Consider the following 19,485-nt stretch of genomic DNA (forward strand, 5'->3'; position numbering starts at 1 on the left):
AAGAGGGCTACTAGATGAATTCAGGGATGTAAGGGTTGCTTATAGGGGAGGGTATTCCATTTTGGAGAAAAATATAGTAAGGGGTGATCTTGTTAAAGCTTATGATAGGATGACTTTTGATTCATTTTTGTTGTATTCTGAAGACAATATAACGAGAGAACATAAGCTAAAGATTTGAAAAAGACAGGCTAGGCTTCAGTAATTATATTATACAATGAGTTGTTACCAGTAGTGAAAGCTGACATATAACAATAGTTTAAGAAATTTAAGCAACGATTTTCTTAAAAGTGAAAGTTGGGTTTGATATTTTATTTTTCTTAAGGAGTAGATTTATAATGGCAGCATTGGAGGACAGAAAAGTCTCATGTTACCCGTATGGTATGTTAAATATGGTCAAGGAGATTGTGGAAATTGCAATGGTGATCTCTGAATGAGTTTTTCACCTTTTAAGAATTTTCATAACGAAGAAATACAAGCAATACAAGATAATCTGAAAATAACAATTATATAGATAACTTAATTTCTCATCCCCCCTCCCCTCAAGAAAAAACATTCCTATAATCTTATTATGATGTATTTCGAACATTAGCATAACGTTATGAAGTAGCACCTAATTTATAGAAGTTCACCCAGTGAGGTAGAATTTATCCAAGGCATTCTTTTTTGTATAAACAACTCAATTTAATTACGTATTCTTACAACAACATTGTTCCAGCCGAAGCTAAATTCTTGTAATGTTAATGTTATTAAGTATTGGCTTATTCAAGTTTTTGAATTACGGGTCACAACACATCTAGGTGAAACTCAAATGGGATGAAAGATTTTTCTCTTAAAATCCACGACTGCTCTAATTTTTGTATCTCTTATTCAATGTTCGATTAAATATGCTCAGGCTATACTAGCTCACGAAAACTTAATAAATTTTAATTTACCTTGTATTGTCGAACAGCTCTATGCACGACTAAAAGGCTTAATTACTTCATGGTGGGCAGTATAAGTAGCTCTGAGTACAACCAATCAAAAGTGCAACACAATCTGTATAAAGTCCGGGAAATAATTTATAGATTAAAGTTAAATTTTTCTTGGCACGGGAGGCGGGTTTTTTTGCTTGAAGTACATAAGTACAGGCATAATCAGGGTTAACATAATTAAGAAAGTTATTATTTGGTATATATTTATGATAAAAAGGAAAAAGTACAACAGTCATCTACAATTTTTAAAGATAAGCAATTAAGAACGAAAAATGCAGCATGCAACCCCAGAACAGTATTATTTTTAGAAAGATATTTTATGCAACCTCCCTGTTATGCGACAGGATGGCGTACCGGCATCTTTGTTTTCCATAGCACCACTTTATTTTAGTATTGTAGTTTTTGATTTCAGTCAGTTTTTGTTTAAAGAAAACATCTGTTTTCTTTTTTTTTTCTTTTTATATTACCGATTTCTTCTTCTTCTAAAAAAAAAATGAACATCATGTCGTTCATCACTCCTCAAGATAGTTGCTAATATAATTAAATGATTGACTCTCCTGGAGTTCTTTAATCCAAAACTAAGAACTTGAAAAGCAAGTCTTGAATCAGCCGTATTAAAACTCTATTAGTACTAATAAAACTTTACAAACTGTCACTATTATAGCAACTTTTTGAGATATATATATATATATATATATATAAAACCACGTTGAATAACGTAACCCTGCGAACTTAAAGTGCATAAAAGTTGTTTTGGTTTTAAAAACGGATATTCCAGAATTCAGCGACACAGATTTCGAAAATAATGTTCGCGTTATCCTATCATGAAAGTTTTTTTTTGGTTTTTTGTTGTTGTTTTTTTTGCAAATCGGAAAGAAACTAAATTATTTCGTTTACCTCAATGAAATTTTTATTATTATTACTAGCCGTCACCCGTGGCGCCAGTATTCACTTGAGGTGCTAGTATGGATGACAGTGCATGGTGGCTATGAGTGATTTGCAGCCTCGTTTAGTGATCTCTGAATTGTTTTTCCTTGTCCAAAGACAAAACATGCCAAATACTCCGTAAACGTCGAATCTGTGTGTGACCTCTTCACCTTCGTTTTGCTCCACTTCGCGCAGCAAATTTATTTACCTAATTTATTTCTCTATACATTCGAATGGAGAAAAAATGGCTAAACAGGAAAATCGTGACCCTATTGCAAATCTACGTGCACACTGAATAAAAAAAATTCGCGAATTTGAGGGTTTGCGCATCGCATAATAAAAGTTGTTTCCAGTATCGTAGTGTGATGAAGTTTCACTATTGTATGATGTTCGGGTTCTATAACAATCAACAAGACTCGCCTTGCGATTGGTCTAGAAAATCTCCAGTCAGTGGTTGTCAATATTTTAAGCATAACAAAATATGACTATTTCGATGAAAATAATTCACTTATACAAAAGTACGCGCGACATTTTGTGGAAAATCTGTACTTGAGGGGGAAAAATATCATTTTGGGTCCAGCGTACAGGAGTTACTGTAGAATATGTAAAAATTTCGAGACTACAAAAGTCGGCGATGGTTTTATTATTAAATAAGGTGCTGGTTTTCCTACAAGATTCGTGAGATGTTTTATTATTAAATAAGGTGCTGGTTTTCCTACAAGATTCGTGAGATGTTTTATTATTAAATAAGGTGCTGGTTTTCCTACAAGATTCGTGAGATGTTTTATTATTAAATAAGGTGCTGGTTTTCCTACAAGATTGTTGAGATGTTTTTATTATTAAATAAGATGCTTGTTTTCCTACAAGATTCGTGAGATGTTTTTATTATTAAATAAGGTGCTGGTTTTCCTACAAGATTGTTGAGATGTTTTTATTATTAAATAAGATGCTTGTTTTCCTACAAGATTCGTGAGATGTTTTTATTATTAAATAAGGTGCTGGTTTTCCTACAAGATTGTTGAGATGTTTTTATTATTAAATAAGATGCTTGTTTTCCTACAAGATTCGTGAGATGTTTTATTATTAAATAAGGTGCTGGTTTTCCTACAAGATTGTTGAGATGTTTTATTATTAAATAAGATGCTGGTTTTCCTACAAGATTCGCGAGATGTTTTAAACACAATTTTCAAACTACTTAACTCGCCAATTTTTTCTGGGCCCATGATTTTGTTTGTTGAAGGAACTCCAACAACATATGAATTATGCAAAATATGCCATCAATATTACAATTAATCCCAATAATTACTGCTGAGATCCATGATGTTGACAAAGGAAATGAGGTATTTCACTCCATATTTTGACCAGTTTTGTACAGTAGGTTTTGTAACAAGAAAAAACAACATAAAATTATGAAGTATATAAAATGCGATCGCATCTGTAAAAAAAAATACAAGCCGGCAATTCGCGGATTCCTAATGTTTTCCTTCTTTTTTGTATAAAAAAAAAGACTTCCATATACTATAATAAATTCTCTCCCAGGTAATAAACTTGTGAAAGCTCAGTCTCTGTTATTGTTTCAACTGTATATTTAGTAATTGTGAAGGTAAATATATTTCAGCAAGTGTTCTCAGTAGGCGTACCTTCCAAGACAGTAGCGTATCTCTGGGAGGGGGCGAAGTCTTAACATCAGATGTTCTTTATCGATATTAACTTGTGTAAAATATCATTCTGTTTTTCTAATTGATCCAGGTAAATATATTATTATTCTGAATTTACGGATTCGGATACGTGTCGCATCCGAAAGGTCCGAACTCTGCATAGTGGTCAATCTCTAATCAGTTCGCGAAGTCAAGTCTTTGTCGGATTAATAAGATTAAACCTGGTTTAAAAACACGGCTACAAAGTACGGTGGGAGTGAAACAACTTTTAATGGTTTGATTTGTACAACACGAGATATGTAATCTAGAAGAGGAAAAAAATAGGCGAGTGCCACTATTAGGACTTGACCAAAAATTCGCTGAATGTGTACACCCAGTGTGATAGTGTCGTAAATGATCTTACGATTGACACTATACGTAATATACAGAATATTTCAAAGATTTAATAGATATTTTCAAAAGCGTGTCTGGCTCAGATTTGCTTTAAAGATCTAGATAATTTATAAGTAATATAATAATAATAATAATACCAACGTAACATTAGTACCAAAATAAATGTACAGTGAACACTGTTTTCAACCAGCACCTGTCTGTTTCTGCATATTGGTTGAATGAGAGGAAGCGTGTATGATAATTGGGCGGTATTTAGGGTTAGATTTATGGAAGTATACTAAAATGACTCATCTTTACCAGGATTTGTCTATTCCCAAAAACATATCTTTCAGAAATTAGTTTACTTTGTTTTCATGTTCTCCTTCCAGAGACAGGTCTTCTTAATTTTGTTGGTTGTTCCCCTGATCTAAAATCCGACATGCCACTGCTCTACGATTAAATTCAAAATGATCTATCGAGAATTTATGACGTTACAAGAAATATCTCTTCAGCGTTTATTTAACATTCAGTCAATTTTAAACCCACATAGAAACAAGATAAAAACGAATCTTCAGCAGCGTTCTCTTTTACCGTTTACAAGTTCAAATAGGACCAAACAAATCGCAACAACAAGTGGTCTGGTTACTGAGTACATTATAATTATATTTGTATTCGTACGTGACTGATACTTATTGAGAGATCCAACTACCCAAAAGGCTTAAGACAATGCAGCAGGATATATAAATATTTGCTTTGTTTCAAGAAACCGCTGTTGAAGGACTTTGGCATAGAAAATAAACAACATACTGTTAGCAGTGTTGTGTACGCTAACTGCGTATTTCGACCATATCACATGCGCCTGATTTATTTTTACAGAATCCATAACCGCAATGATTCATTTTGTTCGTTTGGAAGCTAACAGAGATTTCTGAACTCAGTAACTCTGACTTATACTTTTATATTCATTGTTGATAAGAATGACAAATGATTTAACTAATCCTAACTGTTCTTATAAGCATCTATCCAAATTATTATGTGGTTCTGTTTTTCTAGCCCTTGACCTGTACTACTTCATATTTGTTTTCTCATGACCTTTATCACCTCGTTCTTCTTGCTGTTTTCCCTTTCACTGTTGCATAGTGTCCCAACTTTAACATATCAAAAGGAAAGTTGGATAACATATTATTTGAGATAACGTAATTCAATACAAAATGTCTTTTTTGAAGATAAGTAAGTTTTAAAATTCCTTTGCACTTGAGTAGTATTCAGTGTTTAAACACATGTTAGTTTAAAATAATTGTGTTTTTAAACGTTAGTTTTATTATAATAAACTTCTACTTGTCTTCCGTCATTAGCTACAATTAATTCAATTCTCTTTTCAAATTCTGAGAAGACGTGTTGTCCAACACAGCTTAGGAATGGAAAGAGCATTAAAACAACATGGATACGAAGTTTCAGTTCCTCAAGATTCCTTGGTTATGATACTTTTGTTTTCAAAAGATCCCAGAGGGGTGAACTCGGGGGAAACTCTTTGAGATGTAATGCTAATCATTAACAGTCAGTTCCGAAATCTATAATAAAACACGTTCATAAATAATGATAAGCAATGTAAATAATGATAAACAGTAATAATTTAAATAAAACTTAAGTCTTCAGAATATGTTTTGAATTTTTTTTATCTCTAATTAATTATTATTATTATTATTAGTTATCCAACTTTGTTTTGGTGTATTCGTTTTGAAACACCCTGCAATTAATCACTGTTTTCCAAACGTACTCGTTTGCAAATGGCCGTGCCATCGAAGGCGAGTTTTTCGTCTATTAAGTAATTTAAGTCACGTTAATGGCGATTTTTTTTTCACGTTTATCATATTTCCGTTGCAATTTCACAGAGACGTGTAAAACTGTTATTTCAGGCCTATCTTTTGTTTCCCCAAAATCCAGCGACTTAGTGTTTTTGTTAAAATTCTTATTCTGTAATATCGAATTAGGATATAAAGAAAGCTTGTAAGCCTAATCGGTATGGCAAAACATCTCATTCGAAAACTCCAGTTTTCACCGTAGTCTCTTCAGTTAATTCACTGTGAAAATCATATTTTCAGTTAATGCATAGCTGTATCCATCTTTTCAATTTGATGTCAGGTGGATTTCAGATAAATACTTTGTCTGTCATAAAACAATATCCAAGAGTTGTTATTTATGATGATGCTATGTTGTATTATTAGTTGCACGTTTTAACCTTGATGGGTGTTCATTATTTTCGAAATGTCTATTTCTGTCATACTTTGTAATTTGACGATGGTTTTATTCTAACCTCATAAAATGCCATGCTACACTTTCTGTTGCGAAATATCAGAGTATTGTCTATTGTTAATAGACGTTATGTCTGTATTATCTTTGTTTAACAGTGGAGATAACTCCTCAGGATATATGAATAATATTTTTCTACCAGATCTTCGCATTACTTCATATAAATGCATTTGCTGTTGCGACAAGTCTGAAATTGGAAGAAAAACAAACTATAGTTACAATATTAAAGTTAATACGTTATTGGTCAACAAATATAGTCCAAGCCATTATTCCCGCTAGGATAGTGGTAAGTCTTCGGATTTACGACTCTAAATCAAGAATTCGATTCCCCTCGCTAAATAGAGCAGGTACCTCGATGTTCGTTTGCTATAAGAAAAACACACATTATTGTTTGTCTTTCAGTGGCACAACGGTATGTCTGCGGACTCGCCCTGCTAGAAACCTGGTTTCGATACCTGTGGTAGGAAGACCACAGATGCCCCATTTTGAAGCTATGTGCTTAATTCCAAACAAACCATAATGATAATATCTAGCCTGGCACTGCCCAATGGTTAGGACGCTCGACTCGTAATCTGAGGGTCACGGGTTTGAATCCCTGTTACATATTCCTCCTCTCAGCCGTGAAGGCGTTATAAGTGACGGTCAATCCCCCTATGGTAAGAGCTGGCGGTGGGAGCTGATAACTAGTTGTCTTCCCTTTAGCCTTACACTTCCTAAATTAGGTACGGATAACGCAGATAACCCTCGTGTAGCTGCTTTACACGAAATTCAAAAACAAACAAATTGTCTTGAAACAAAAGCGTCGCCGAAAGCTTTGTTTTTGTCGCGGCATGGCCAGGTGGTTAGGGCTCTCGACTCGTAATCTGAGGGTCGCGGGTTCGAATCTTAATCCCACCAAACATGCTCGCCCTTTCAGCCGTGGGGGCGTTATCATGTGACGGTCAGCCCCACTATTTGTTGGTAAAAGAGTAGCCCAAGAGTTGGCCGTGGTAATGATGACTAGCTGCCCTTCCCTCTTGTGTTACACTAAATTAGGGACGGCTAGCACAGATAGCCTTCGTGTAGCTTTGCGCGAAATTAAAACAAACAGAAAATCCCCATTATAAACTGTCGTAGCTGTTACAAAATTCTAGAAATGTCAAAAGAATCTTTTAATAATACTGTGACTTCTTAAAACTTGGTAGAAACTCGTCTTTTGACCTGATAATATAGGAAAACATTTGAATATACGTTCTAAAGACCATGTTATTTCAACTTGCAGTTCTATCAATGCGAAAGCCAAGGTTAACAACTCACGACTTGGGTACAGTAGAGAGGAGAGGAAACCTGTACCTTTTCAGATATTTCTTGCTGAATCTAAGTTACAACTTTGCATTATAATTTAGGACAGCTGTCAGTAGTCGTCGAATCATGGGAGAGTAGTCATCAATTTACAGTTTATATCTGATCTGTCTTAGAATACAAAACGATGACAGAGCTGCAAAACTGCTGATTCTGTCTTCAAAAAGCTTAATGGCAGGTGTTTCTAAACTGTTTTTGTAGGTATTGGTAATATACAGAATAATACAACTCGATGAAAAGATCATTCACAAATTGTTTTTTTTATTAACCATACAATTGCCCAAACACACGCACACAATTGGTGGTGAAGAAAGATATTTTTGTTTTGCTTTATTATTGAGTGTTTCATAAGCAATGTGTGCATTGTGAATCATTCTCACCTTTTGGGCAACTGTCACACAGTAACGTATGCAACCATTGTGTTACGTTTTGGGTATATTTGACCCGGCACTATTTTTCATAACGTTATGAAGCTACATGGATAACCCACTGTGTAGTGATTTTACTTAACAACAAACGACTTGTCTTAAATGACAACGTGCACCCAACTGTCATCAGGTTCTTTCTTGTTTCCTTTAAAGCCTCCCAGTGGTGTTGTGTTCGTATTCTTTCTTCAAGTTATAAATCCATATTTTGACTAAATGTTACAACTTTTAAACATAGGGTTAAAGTAGGTGTCTGTAGCGTAAGTAAATAATGTTAACACTATGTCTTAAACCTTATGCTTGTTTGTTTACTTTTTACCATTACATTCCTACTTTAAGTTACCTATCATATTTCTGTACTTTTTAAAGATACGTATTCCCCCATTTCAAATTACCATTTCTAATAACCTTTCTTTAGTGTTTTTCTTTCAAGTCCATCACGAACATAAATCTGTAAAATAGTAATACTGTTCTATTTGAAACAGTTTTGTTTAATGAGATAAGTGTTTCGTGGCCCTCAGTGGCACAGCGGTATGACTTCAGATACAACGCTAGAAACCGGGTTTCGATACCCGTGGTGGGAAGAGCTCCGATAGCCCGTTGTGCAGCTTTGCGCTTAACTGGAAAATAACAACGTGCTTTGTGTATGATGCTTTATCGGGAAACAGTGACTACCTTTTGAATTAGCTTCATGGGGATTAGATGTCTGATGTTTCTGACATCATTGCTATAATGAAATCATTGATATTGGTGCCACATGTGTGTTCATTATGACACATTGTGATCAACAGATTACATGCTGTGTATGAACTCGTAAAATATAAATAATTACATTAAAACCCTGTAGCTATATGGAAAACTTTTAAACGCTGGACTGGAGTGACTACTGACCAATACTGGGATAGTGCATGGGTTGGGTTTTGTAACCGCATACGTTTTACACTTGTAAGCACGCAATAGCCGATGGCTAATATCTGTATGTATCCATAGAGGCTTTATAGTGTTTAAGTACTTGTATATATTCATATATAGCCATATGAATTTGTCAAGTTGTACAGATCCATTTGTGTGTATATATATATATTTATATATATATTCAATACAAATGTAAAACAATGTTTCATAATATATCATTTGTATAGAAATAAACAATTTAAATATTCCTTATAGCTGTATTTCTCCTCTCCTTCCTCTCTGCTGGCCATAGTAAGGGCCGGTCACAGTATTGCCACAGTTGACCACATTTTATCTTAGAGTGAAACTCTGCACACACTACAAGGTAAAAACACATTAATTAACAATTATGAATTGATTATATTAATATATTTCCCTCTTCTTCATTCCTGAAGGAGTTTAGGTCGTGACACTTCTATGACCCCGTTCCAATGTGACGACCCTAAACATACATGGGCCGTCGGTACTGCATACTTTTATCTTAGACTAAACATGTTCTAAGTGAATTATAGCCTCAAAATTTCTGTCTCACTTTCACCTAAAATCGCCATCTTCTTCGTGCACACGATGGCTACTCAATCTGCAGTGCCTATTAAATTTGCAATCATGCAGTGTTGGCTATAATTCAGCCATTTTAGTATTAGCAGTATTTTAATAGAATATTTTTTTTTCGGGGCGTATGAGCACAGTATGGTAAGGACCAAGTGTATGTAACATAATTTACTCTACTAATATATTATACTAATCCGCCAATTGCATGACTGAATTCTAAAAACAAATTTCGTGGCGGGAAGAATAGGTTAAGTCTGTACCTGACCTGCCTTTGTCTTCGCTTCCCCTTTGACCTACAGCACGGCTCATAATGACCTGAACTTTGTTTCATGAGTTACATAATTTTCATTTTTATAAAATTAATTGTGAAGCTGTATATAATCTTAGCAGTTATCATTTCGGGATGTATAATCAAAAATGCAGTATGCTTACACAGTGCAGGTTTTTTTATCAAACGTAAATACGACTATCCTGAAACTAAATTACTAAATAGATTTTGGTATGTCTCGTGCGAAACCTTAGCCTGCGTTGTCAGCTATTGTACTGCTTTCATTAATTTTGTTTTAACCGTAACAAAAGAGTAATAACTGTATAGTAACTACAACCAAAATATCGTAGCGTGTGACTTGAATACAGGGTGGGCCAAAATAAAATGGCACGTTGACAGTTTCTTTACACGCCGTTCATCTGGTTTTGTATTAATAACAAAAGAACAGTAACTGCCAGATTAAAATTCTCCTGCGTATAAGGGGTGGATCAAAAAGTATGAACTGGTGTCTATAATGTTTTCCTAATGCACACAGGCGTGAATTCTTCAATACGAAACCGGTATTGTTACTGATTGCATCATTTCCAGCTCTTCCTGATACACACAGGTGTGACTTCAGCAACACGAAACCGGTGTCGTTATTGGTTTTTTAATGCATACAAGTGACTTCTACAAAACGAAACCGGTGCTGTTAGTGACTGTAACATTTCTAAGTCGTCCTAATACACGCAAGTATCATCTCTACAACACGAAACCGATGTCGTTACATATTAAAATCTTTCCTTTCACATGGTTTATATATATATATATATCACGCTATTTGGTATGCTATTTTTGCATTTATTATTTATTATTAAGGAGCACGTCATTATAATCAGTGATATTTTGAAATAAAGTTTGAATGAACAAATTGAAATATATTATTTTTATATTTATTTATATGCAATGTTTGTATGTTATGTATATTATTTATATATTAAAAAAAGTGAAAATGGTGTGAATGTTTAGGAAACAAACATATATTGTAGTTACCTATGTCACCGGTTGTTGTCACCGAAATGGTCTTCGTGAAAAAGTAACGTTAACACACGTTGTGGGTTCGTGCTTCTTTTTTTTTAACGTTTCCTTGATAGAGAAAAACTGTTAAATGTCACATATATCTCGATTTCCTAAAGTAGCGTCTTTAACGTTCAAAATGACCATGTGCGACTGAAATGTAAGCTTAAACCCTCCCCGGCGTAATGTAGATTTGTCCTAGATGAGAAGGAAGATGTTCTGTGATTATACCATGTAGGAACCACAACTATTTACGTTTGTGCATTATATTATATTAGCATTCAGTGTAATACAGTCTCCATAGAAGTGGTTCGTAAGTTCTGAACAAGTAACGCCCTTACTTGAACTAATGGTAAATTTCGTATGTATTACATCTTTTCAACTGCACACGTGTGTGTTTGTTCGTAAATGTATTCTTTGTAAGGTTAAATACGGCACACGTAAGTCGTTACAAAAAGAAATCTGGTGGCTATTTACAATGTGAAGGAAAACTGTCGAGTCGAATGGTTTGTTTACAAGAAACTAGTAGGAGTGAAATTAGTGTATAGCACAAGAGGCGATGATAGCTTGCTTTCATTATTCTGTAATTATATTTGACCTAAAGTTACGTAGGCAAGATGGATGTTATTAATATGAACTACGACCTCATAAAGATTATTAATTTTGTCTTCACAGGAAAAACGAAACAAAGTTTCTTAGTCCGTGCTTTATAGGCCATGTTTGTTTTCTCGTATTCTCATACGAAAATTTAATAAACTTGACTTTATCTTATTTCGATTCTGTATCAGTTCTGCTGTGCCCACCGTGAGTACCGAAACCTAATTTTTAGTGCTCTAAGTCTTCGGATTGACTGCTGAATTTGCCTTGGGCGTAGGTCGTGTAATAGTAGAAAAGTCGTTTGGGAACTGTTTAATTAGCAATGCAGTATATAATGGTTCAAACTAGCGAGAGTAAGTTTTGTTTTTTTGTTGAACAGGTGAATAGATAAATGGTTTAAAGATTTGATTAGATAGTATGAATTAAATGGATTTTTTGTTATTGTTTAGTTTGTGGTTTAAAATTTTAAATGGCACGTTCTAACGTGAGTAAACTACGTTGTTTAAATTGGATACTGTGAATGAAATGGTTTTTTGTTTTTGTTTAGTTTGTAGTTCAGTTTATACTGAACATGTACGAATTTTAACAAACTTCTGTATCTGAATATGTATCGTATCGAGTACTACGATGAGGTACGTACTTCTAACGAATACTAAAACTATACCACAGAATGAGTTGATAACAAGGGTTTTCAGTTGTATGTTATACGATATAGTTAGTGTTATAATATTACACATCATAGGCGAAAATATAATTTTAAAAAATCGCAATTTGGAGTTGTAGGAGTGTCATAATAGTGACAGTCAAATTTCACTATTCGGTATAATACAAGAGTAATGTAAGAGATGGTTGTGGTTAGCTTTGACTTCTTACCTTCCATCTAATCTATCGCTTCAAAGTAGGAGTGACTAACGCATATAGCCTTGCGCGATATTTAACAAACAAACGAAACGTTTTGAACGGAAAAAAAAATTCGTACATTCGAAAAACAATTCATTCTCTGTCATTTCTTCTTCCTATATCAGTTTGTTTTGTTTTTTTCTTGTAGGAAGAATGAGCTAATTGGTCTCTGGCATAGGTTGTTATCTACGTAATGTGTAGCACTTATTGAAAGAACCTTTAGACAGCTGAATTAGCCACCATCTGTTAAGTTTGTGGCACTTAATGAAGTAATAGTTTTCAGTCGTTGTGATTTTGAACAGAATATTGTGGCATATAACTTTGTTGTTTTTTTAAGTAGTTAATATGTGTGGAACAGGTGAAGTTTGAACATTACTTTTTGTTGACAGATGAATTTTATCATTTTCAAACTGGTGCCAACATTTGGTATTTTAAAGACTTGTTCCAGTTAGCACAACGAACATGCTGGGAAAAAGCACTGAATGCCTTTCTGTCTGACTTCTGTACTGTGATGTTACGGAGAGTGTAAGTCCATCTGGTTTGTTCTGTAGGCTGTGGTGATGAATTTACTCAGTAAATCCAATGAGTTTCCACCTGGCTTTCACCCTGAGTCATACGTTACGGCGTTGTAGAACTAGTCCTAAGAATGGCATGTTGGTAGTTTCTCTCCTTTCATTTTGCCAAAGACGATTAAATACTCTGACGTTTATTCATTTGCTATTGACCCGTGATTTCTCTGCGTGTATTGTTTATATAAGTTACGAAACAAATCTTGGATTATTTTCGTAAGAGTATTTTCAATCTGTTAGGCGTGTCTGAGATTTTTTACGTCACCGTCTTTAATTGTTGTTATTATGTTATAAATGCTCGCTGTTGGTCTTGCCATGTAAGTACTGTATATGAAGAGTATTTTGCGTGACGGAATCTGTTTGTATGAAGGAGGTGACGTCATAGACTTATCCTTTAATTACCTGTGATTATTGTGCTTTTTTTTTTCTTACAAATTTGGCTTACGTCAGGTTAAAAGTGGAATGTCACTCCACCTAGATGAATAATGTTTAGCATTTACGTATTTCTATTTCGTACATATGTAATTTTTTTCCGTTTCGTTAGTTTTTTTATAGGTAAAACATAGACGGTGTAATTTTACGCCAACTGAGGGGGTTAGAGTACAGTCCCTCCTTACGTACCCACACCAATCTTGTGTAGATTTTATTATCTGAGTTGTGCTGTAGATTAGACAAGATTGGAAAAGCTTTGTGTAGATTTTATTATCTGAGTTGTGCTGTATAATAAAGTGGATAATGATTGGACAAGATTGTTGAATAACTTACTGTGGTATAAGGTTTAACCTTTTGACGTTTTGTTTAAATTAAGTTTTTAATATGTAAAATTCACTAGTTTTGTGTTTAGTTATTTGTTTTAGATGTGATAACAAAATGACCTTATTTGTGGCGCATGTTTTATAAATTTGTTAGTACTTCGTTTTGGAGTTTAAAATTCACACAATAAAGTGTGTAGTTTTATTTACTCAAGTCCATCCAAGAAGTTAAGGCGTTTATTTGCTTTGTTTTTTTCGACGTTTGTGAAGCAGTAGAAAGCAGTGTTTTTTTCGTGGCAAAGCCATATCGGGCTATCTACTGTGTCCACCTGTGGGTATCGAACCCCTGATTTTAGCGTTGTAAATCCGAAGGCTTACCGGGGGAACAGGAAGCAGTGAATAGTTGCATTGACAGTGTTTCCTTAGATTGCGTCATATTGTGGCAGTCTTTTGCGTTTAATAATTTCATTCAACGTAAGCATGTTGGTACTAATTTATATTGACGAGTTAAGTTTTGTGTAAAACAACGTAGTAGAAATAGCGTGGTTTTAAATTATGACAATAGAATTTTAATCTAGATTGCAATCAATAGCATTTCTGAGACTTGCTCGTAAAAGATTTGAAGATATAATTTTTGATGATTATGTAGGGATGGATGTTTGTTAAAGAAACATTCTTTCATTCATATATTAGTTATAATTTCAGAACATGTTTGTTGTTGTTTTTTACCTTATATGCAGTTAGTTGTTTTTATGTTTCAACTATTAGACTATCTCAATGGGTAAATGGTAAGATTACGGACTTACACCAATAAAATCCGTTATCCGCAGTAGACATTGTGCAGATAGTTCATTGTGTAGCTTTGCGCAAAAATCAACAACACCAACACATTAGGTGCTAATATTGTACAATTAACAAGTTGTAGTCATCGGGTAGTTACATGCATTTAGTAGTTATTGTCCTTAGTTAGGTTTATCCATTCAGTTGGATACCTGTTTTACAGCTACACCGCTGGGCCACTTAATTATGATCTCTACATAACATCAGGTTGGACCATATTTTACCGCGGTAATAACTTTGATGTAGTGTTACATGGTCTCTGCGCTATACCGAAAGTGAGTTGTTCAATTATAATCATTCGTTGAGTTGTAAGTTTTTAAATTAGTTCACACGTTTTGCCAGCAGATTACATTGGGAAATTCAATGTTCAAGTTAATTTTAAGAGATACCATTTCGAGTTGGGTTCCAGTGATAGCTCAAATTACTGTAATATATTGACCAAATTCAAGGATTTCGAGTAGTTCGACTCTATTATCATATGTCCATATGGGAGTAAATGGAACATTACATGGGATATAAAAGATTAGTAATAACGTTCAGATCACCAAGATGTTATGAAAGAATGTAATCTCTGTCAAGAAAGTTTTTAATTAATTTATACCATCTCCAATAGCTTGGGTTGTCTGAACAGCATGAAGTGGGTCAAGTGCTTTACGTGGTTTTCTGCATATTTTTGCTGTACCATTGATGTAAAATGCTGCTTGTTAATAATTTGTGCTCTGAGAATCGATTAAGCCTGACAGGTACTTAAAGAATCCTTCAAACGGGGACCCGGCGTGGCCAGGTGCTTAAGGCGCTTGACTTGCAGTATGAGAGTTGCGGGTTCGAATCCCCATCCCATGAAACTTGCTCGCCTTTTCAGCCGTTAGGATATGTGATGGTTAACTCTACTATTTATTAGTAAAAGAACAACGAAAGAGTTGGAGATAGGTAATCATGACTAATTAAATGCTTTTCCTCTGGTATTTCACTGTTAAATTAGGGACAGTTAGAGCACATAGCCATCGTATTGCTTTGCGCGAACTTCAAAACAAACCAATCTTTCAAATGGAACACACTTTGGGTTATCATGAAGTGCAAAAGTCATTCATTTCACCTTCCTGTTTGAGAAACTATTGGTGGACACTTGTTCTTAGTGGAATACATACTTTCTTTGGATTGTCGCGGCTAATAGATTATGATGAAGAATATATTTAAACAGTTGGTCAAAGAAACGTTGTTTGATAACATCACTCGTGCTGGACGGGTTCATCTGCGACTACATAGTTTAAAATTCGTGGCTTTCTTGCTGTTTAGTTGAATGTGATGATTCTAAGATTAGATGGGGCTCAAACTTGGTCTCGTTTGGGAGTATTGCATTAGAGTCTGATCTAAAGTTCTTCAATTCCGTGACTGTATAAGCACACGATGCAGGAGATTGTAGGGTATCTATAGTTTTGAGGATTGGTAGTAAAATAAGAGGAAGAGGAATGAAAGGCTTTCCATGACGAGCTATCAGTCGCACTCTGGTGGTTTGTTTGTTTTGAATTTCGCCCAAAGCTACGCGAGGGCTATTTGCGCTAGCCGTCCCTAATTTAGCAGTTTAACACTAGAGGACAGGCAGCTAGTCATCAACACCCACCGCCAACTCTTGGGCTACTCTTTTACCAACGAATAGTGGGATTGACCGCACATTATGACGCCCCACAGCTGAAAGGGCAAGCATGTTTGGTGCAAACTCAAACAAAAACTTGTGATATAACATTTGCAGACATCTCCTGTAGATTTCCGTCATTCGTTAGGCCTTTGGAAGTTGCCCTCGACGGTGGATGAATTTCAGAAAACGCAAAGAGTAAAAGACATTACTGACTTCTGTGCATTTCACAAAATCTTTGTGCTAAATCACATTGGTTAGTAATTATTAAGTAGAAGAAGAGGTTCTACATAAGGTCTACATGGTCTGAACACTCATTTTTTATCATGAACAACCCTTTAGGGGTATGCAAGCTGTCTGTTTTCTGTTACCCGTCTAGTGATATGTGGACAGTGGGCTTTCTTTCCACGACTAATGATATGCAGCTAGTAGATTGTTTTTACTAGTATTATGTCAACAAAATTTATTTTCCAGTAGCGTTGTGCAATGAATTGGTTGTGTTTCAATAAACAGTTTCTACAGGTTATGTGCTCAAAACGTGTGTACATTTTACATTATTTCAAAAGCAAGACAACGTGAAACGGCAGGCAGTGTTTGACATGTATTGATGCTATGATTCTCCAGGTTATTCATCTGTTAAGCTGAACTAATTTTGCATCTGTTATACAACAGTATTAAGGTGTTTGTTAGTGTAATATAGTTGCATAACTAGCAATAATGAGTTCGTTACTGTAATTAATATAGTGTAATGAAAATTGAAATGTTTGTGTTTCTCACGCATAACTGTTCAAATGAATTGTATATAGCTAAAACAAAAGCACGTTTTACCAAATGAAACCATTTAGAAAATACAGAATTTGTAAACATTTGGTGGTGTGTTAAAAATAATTAAACATTTTTGGTAGAATGTAACATTTGAAGCAACTATTTCGTAATGCTAAATAGAAATGATTTTAAACACTCGAAAAATATGACAAACATGATTTACTTGCATAATAAATCGTATAGTTTTGTACAGCTGGCTTGTCCTCTCTTGAGCATATTTACCTGAGAACATTCAATTTTAAAAAGACCCAGTGTATTAGAGAAGATAAATGTGAACGTATTATTTTCATCTCTCAAGACGAAGTAAAAATATTTGTTAACCAACTCTAAAAACCACTAAAGGTTCAAACAGTTGTGAGGGGCATAATTTGAATTTATTTTAAACCTATTATTACCAGAGGTCGCTCTGGATAAAGGCATACAGAAAATTAAAGATCGAGAGCCATCATTCGTAAGGACAACAGTGATAATAAATATGCATATTAATTTTCTGTAACACAAAACATAAATTTATATATGATGTGTGTGTTTTTGTGTTGTAACAATTAAAATGCAGTACTTAACTGAATGTTATTCCACAAATTGCTGAATTGACAGATTTATTCTTTTGCAAAAGAAAATTCATGCGATACTTTTAAATGAGTTGCAGGTTGTTTACAAGTTCAGAATGTTTTATGCATGCGATCTTAACAGTGTGGTGTCTCAGCGGTAATTCTGAGAGCTTATAATGCAAAAAATCGGGTTTAAACACCCGCAGTGAGCAGAGCACCGATAGCCAATTGTGTGGCGTTATGCTAAGTAAAAAATATGAGCTTTCAAATTCAGTACCGGATCTGACATTAAACTGCTATATAAACTTTTTAAAATACAGCAGTATACAGTGAATGTGTGGACATCCTGTTTGTTCTCAGAATATTAATACACGTTACAGGTTTGGAAAACTAAACCTCTTTAGTTTTTGTTATGTTGTATCTAATTTTGCGAAATATGTGTTTTAAATGAAAGACAAAAACGTTAGTGTTGCTAAAACGTAGGCTCTTGAATGACTGAATGTTGTTAATGTACTTGCGGATCCACCCGGCAGATGCTAACAGGAAGTAGTGAACACGTGGAGTACTTTGATCCCGGTTACTATCGAGAGTTAACGTAAGTGTTTGAGTGTTGTTAAGCGTCTAAAAAAGGGTTTTCCGCGTTCTGCCCAACGCGAATATCGAAACTCAATATTTAGCGTGAAAAGCCCTCACTTGCTATTCAACTAGCGGTGGGGGTTCCACCGTACGTGCGAGAAAGTAGACATACAAATTTTGCATCTTTTGCTAAGTTTATTATGTATACACGTTACATATGTTAATTCCAGTGGTTGAATTCATGAATTATTGTAATATAGTTGTACGTGTGTGTGTGTGTGTGTGTGTGTGTAAACCTGAAAACCTGACTAAGGCGAAATCGCACGGGATCGAATAGAAATTCCGACTTAAACAGGTTTTCCTGCTCAGTGAACACGTATTTCCTTAATAATTTTTTAGCGGAACGTTATACTTGCTTGACTCAAGGGAAATAAGATGTTGGTGAATAAAGTTATTATACTGTTATGTTATATTTATTAGAATAAGAACAAAAATAGACTTTTAAAATATACATAAGTACACAAAATCTTAAATGTATTTGAAGAAAGTGTTCAATTTCAACTGTTTCGTTTTTTTAATGGACTTTCTCATGTGGTTAAAAGAGAACAATTCTACGGCCTTTTCATGAAGTTTATTTTCTCACTTCATTTTTCCATACAATTTGATAGCGTCAATATAACTTAACACTTACGATGAAGTAGTAATTTCTATTTCCTCACTATCTTTTCCATTTTGTCCATCTTCTGAATCTTTCACACTGTTACCATCTTGCAATTCTATTATAAATTTTAAATCAGTTTCTGTTCAAACATTCTTGGCAACGTTCACAAAACTTTCCACGTTGACAGAATAATCTGCGTCAATTTTTTCAGTTAAGAGTTTGGATTTCACTAGAATCATCATAACAAACAACTTCTCCACAATCTCCACCATTATCGAGAAAAAGATCCACAGTTTCGAAAGCACTTTATTATGCATTCATCTTTTACGCATTTGATTGAATGACTTAAAAATGCAGTTGCATCTAACACGTGAATTTTCATGGCCATTTCAGATGCTGTCTTACAGTCGTCCATGTTTGCAATTAATATGTATTTCAGTTTTATACACTGTATAATTCCATTATCTAATGGCTGTAGAACTAATGTTGTACATGGAAGTAGAAAGACTGAACGAACATATGAAGATGGGCCTTTGGGTGACAACTTGCATTATGTTGGAAAAGTAGAATATTCCTATTTTGTTGTTCCATTCTTTTGTTTTACTTATTCAAAAATTCCTTGAATATAGCTCTTGTAATCCACACTTTATTATTCGTTTTCCATTCCACGGGAAGTTGATTCTTCCTTAAATTTTTGAAATAGCGCGGATTTTCTCTCTTACCTATTACCCATGGTAAATTTTCCCT

The 19,485-nt window shown here is 34.4% G+C and overlaps 1 protein-coding gene across 12 annotated transcripts in view; it reads left to right on the plus strand.

The window, feature by feature from the left end:
* Positions 1–19,485, plus strand: part of LOC143225113 (CLIP-associating protein 1-B-like) — a 183,557-nt gene that overhangs the window by 70,441 nt on the left and 93,631 nt on the right. The window lies entirely within an intron of this gene.

Source organism: Tachypleus tridentatus, chromosome 9 (genome assembly GCF_004210375.1).
Source record: "Tachypleus tridentatus isolate NWPU-2018 chromosome 9, ASM421037v1, whole genome shotgun sequence".
Lineage (NCBI taxonomy): Eukaryota > Metazoa > Arthropoda > Merostomata > Xiphosura > Limulidae > Tachypleus > Tachypleus tridentatus.